Raw genomic sequence first — 4,735 nt, 5'->3', positions numbered from 1 at the left:
AATTAGTCTCCCTTCCCTGGACCAATAACGTGCCTATATACAGTACGTATGTAGTGTATTTATCATTCATCACACCGGGAACACCACAATGCTTCTTAATCTTTTTATATTGGTGCGGTCACTTGTCAGAAGAATAAAAAAACATGAATAAGCGTGTATTGAAGTCACTTACTACTTTTTCTTGTTGTTGCCCTTTCTGATTGTTCTGTATGAACATTAATTGTACAAAGCATTAGATTGCTTATAGAGATTTGTGCATGGTTGTAAAACTGTTCTCACGTTGTGAATAAGGGTTTGAAATTAAGCCTAGAGTCCTTAGGGTCCATTTCCTGAGGAACATTATTTCCCTCTGCTCACTTTTAAGGCAAAGGCTATATTTTTACACCCCACACATTCAGTCGGTCCGCTATGTTGGGCTTTTTCTCTCCGTTTGACAACAGCCGTATTTCCCTCTCTGCATATTATATTATTCCCCTCCTCGTTACTTTCCATATTATATTCTTCCCCTCCTCGTTACTTTCCATTAGAAGCTGCTGCACATTGGGTGAAACATGTGGCGCATGCGTCTTCTCCATCTCTGCATCAGTAAATCTGTGATCGATAACGTGGTCTATTTGAGAAAGCCGTGAACGTGCACTTATCCCAGCTATCTACACCTGGCTTGACATAGCTCCACCTGTTCATCCTGGCTCGGCAAACGTGCAACCGATTAAGCCGCGATGAGCAGATCACACTAAGTCAAGCTGCGCTTTTTCACTTATCCTGGATATCTTTATTCTACTTTTGTGCAACAGGCCCCTGGTATGTGTGAGTGTGTGTGTGTGTGTGTGTGTGAGTGTGAGTAGGAGAGAGATACAGAGAGAGAGAGAGAGAGAGAGAGAGAGAGAGAGAGAGAGAGAGAGGGGGCAGATGCGGTTTGTCAGATCTGCATTGGACTTTAATGAAGCCAGCTGACAGTTAAAAAAAAAAAATCCCCGAAAGCGGAGACGCAACGGGAGTCACATTTAAACCAAGCAGCATGTCTGAAACCCACGTTCACCAGAAATCTACTGGTTACTATGTAAGGACTACAGACCGAAGTTAAAACAAACCTGAAGCTGAAGAAACCCTAAACGTTAACGGGACAGACCCACGGACCTGAGTGTCTGAGGGAGAGGGATAGAGAGAGGGAGAGAGAGAGGGAGAGAGAGAGGGAGGGAGCGCTGTTCTCAGTGTTCTGTGTGTGAGCAGAGCGTGTGTGTGTGGGGGGGGCTGCTATCACAGAACGCAGCCACGGCCAGCTGAGGAGTTGTATTCAATCCGAGTACAGACATTGACTCGTAGTACTTGTATAATACTTGTACTCTGCAAAAGTGCTTTATCCGTACCATATACTCTTTCAGCCGAGTACTCGGCTCATCCCTATTACCCATACCCTGGTAGAGCCATTGGTGTGAAATGGGTATGACTACGGCTGTAACTGTCCTCCCTATGTGCTTATGGATAATGGTACATAGATTGACAGCCAGCCAAACTCCATTCAATCATGACATCTGAGCTTTTGACCCTTAATGTATTTCATGTCAGCATCACAATGATCTCATTGAAATGAAGTGAAACAAATTACTGCGTTTTACAGAATCATGTAAGGCGCTAAACTGCTAGCATAACAATGATCAGTGTTGTGTGTAACGAGTTCAATTAGGCTTGGACTTATATTCAATGCTACTTTACCCAAGGACAGATTTGACAGCGACCCTGCTAGCTCACAGTACGTGACAGGTTGGTGGCAGAGCAATCATGGCAAGCTAGAAGCAGCCAATTTTAAAATTTTAAAAGCTTTGTGGCTTCCTGCTGGACGGCGCTCTGAGCGGAGAGCTACGTGACACATGCCACTACGTCATAGTTAGACTGGCCCTGTAATTGCGACAGGAAGCAGCAGAGTGCAGAGTGGGAGTGTTGTCTTTTAATAATGTTCACCCTCGTTTCAGCGTCCCTACTAACCTGGATTTTTAACAGATCTATGTGTGACCGTCATAACAATGATTCATCTCAATTTTACAGGTTGTTTTAATTTTCATGCTCTTATGCAAACTTTTTGACGTACTCTGAACACAAGGAGTTCAATTTAATTCCCTCCAATACACCTAAGAGTTTCTCCTGTTCCTGCGTAAATCTGATGCGATTTTCCACCAGAGATCATCCGGTTGGCAGCCCCCGCAGAGAACCAGAGTTGGGCACCCAGGACAGGAGTGAGGAAAAGGGGAAGACATGGCTGACTGCAAAGACTGAAGTGAAAAGGCCATCGTCGGATACCTCTTCATTCAATTATCCTAGCCAGCGTCCAGTCCCCTCGTAATAAAGTGGACAAGCTTCAGGCAAAAGGAAAGTTCCTCTAGGAATACAGAAATGCCTGAAATTGTGCAACACGGTGATTGTCAGGAAAAAACTGTGTACTTCTGATATCAAACTTTTGTCTGTATCTTTACGCCCCTTCTATCTGCTCAGGGAATTTCCACAGATATTTGTCACGCTGTGACAACTTGAAGTCACCAGTTGCATCAGCTGTTTGAAAATGCAGCGGAGCCGCCCCTTTAACACTGATTGTTTTGATTATTTTCCGGTGTGCGACAGCAAGTAGAGAGAGTACTTCTGGGGACTGAGTGGACAGAGTAGAGAAAAAAGGGAAAAACAGTACGCAGAGTCGGCGGAGCTACAGCTCCGTGCGCAGCAATACAAGTAAAGGTAGTTTTAATCCCTTAAACACGTTGTCTAAAACGCTACAGACGGCTCCGTTAAACCTCTGAACAATCACTCTGGATACAACTCTGGATACAACTCGCAGCCGTTTACTGAGACCCCGCTAAAACCCGGACTGGATTATGGACTGACTGACAAGACTAATTGACTGAATTTATGTTTCTGTTCTACTCCACAAACAAACTAAATTATAAGAAAACCAGAGGTGGAGTTTTTTGTTGGATTTTTGTGGATTTTTATTTTGGTATTATTGGACATTGCAATTATTCTGTGGGACTTTTTTGAGTGTTTTGCTTAAGTTTTTCTGTTTAAATATATGAACATTTGATTGAATTCTTGAATTGTGTGGTGTTTTGCTGGGTTTATTCTTTTGTTATTTCTTTTGTCTAGGGTGTACATTTCTATATGTGCACGCTTGTGTGGTTTTGTTCTTTATCCTACATATAAAACACAAACAATATAAACTTGTACTAGACTAAAACTATCTTTCACGTCAGGAGAGACCTGGCTGGCACCCCTTGACCATTTAAAATACAAATCATAAAAGGGATAAAGACAAACTGTCACAACGCTTGCTTATATTCACCCGAAAGCTAATGCCGATTTAGTGACTCGGGCTACGGTGAAGTGAAGGAATTTCACCTGAAGCACTAAATGTTTGTAAGCCAGGAAAGTCCCTGTGTAACTTTCATCAATATGTCACCTGTGCAACACAACGGACCAAAAGTCTGGGTGTCTGTCATGGATCCATCAAAGGTGCTTATAAATCCTACAGCAGAGCTCCACTCGGCATGTCTGAGCACAACTCTTTGGTTCTGTCTTACAAACTGGCACTGAAGAGAAACAAGCTGGAAAGAAAGTTGGTTCCAGTTTGGTCAGAGGACTCCATCCAGGGTCTACACGAATGCTACTGCTGCACTGATTGGGATATATTCAGAAATTAATGCAAGGACATTGATACAGAGTACGTCAAAAACAAGCTAAAAAGGAACTTAAGCTTGCAAAACTTAAATATAAGGACAACATTGAGAAAATGCAGAGCATAGGCAACTCACATCCTGCATGGGAGAATGTTAAAGGCATGATGGGGATGCAGTCTAAGAAGCGTCCGATTTCCTTCGATGGCATGAAGGACCTTGCCTTTTCAAATGAACTGAACACTTTTTATAATCGTGGTAATATTTATGATGTTAGTGAGGAGCTGGCAGTCTTTATTAACATTGGCCCTGGGCAGAGTAATGTCCAGGTTGTTAGAAACAAGGTCCTGACACTCTTCAGAGGTGTAAAAGTCCCGGCCCCAACGGCATCAGAGGCAGTATATTAAAGAACTCTGCTGAACAGCTGGTGGCAGTTTTTTTGCTTTATTTTCAAAATGTCCTTACATCTCCACACCGTTCCAAGACTCTATTATTGTTCCGGTGCCTGAATAAGGATCCAGAGTCTCTTAATGACTTTAGGCCTGTGGCACTCACGTTGCTTACTATGAAGACGTTAAAGACCGTGACGGACAAACTTTTAAACTCTGTACAGGATCTACTGGACCTGTTTCAATTTGCCTACAGACCAAAAGATGCAGCATGTACTCTTTTTAACTTCATCTATACCCATCTTGAGGGTGCAAAGACCTTGGTGCAGCTGCTTCTGATTGACTTTAATTTATCTTTTAATTGCAGCCAACCACATATTTTAGCAGGGATCTTAAAGAGTCTTATCTGCTGGTTGATGAACTTTGTACCTAACAGGTCTCAACGCGTGAGAGTGAACAGCATCTTATCTGATGTCTTCTTTTCTTCCACTGGTGTCCCACAGGGCTGCATCCTCTCCTCGATCTTATTTATTTTATATCCAAATGCATGCCAAAGCCAGCACACCAGGTAACAATTCGGTAATAGTTTTCTACCCTCATTAATGATCAAGCTATCACAAAAATCACAAACGCGTTTTATCGCAAACTTCGCAATTTTAATGTTGATAAGACTTTTATGAGGATGTTGTG

Source organism: Etheostoma spectabile, chromosome 16, assembly GCF_008692095.1.
Source record: "Etheostoma spectabile isolate EspeVRDwgs_2016 chromosome 16, UIUC_Espe_1.0, whole genome shotgun sequence".
Lineage (NCBI taxonomy): Eukaryota > Metazoa > Chordata > Actinopteri > Perciformes > Percidae > Etheostoma > Etheostoma spectabile.
Note: the sequence above shows the minus strand (reverse complement) of the source record.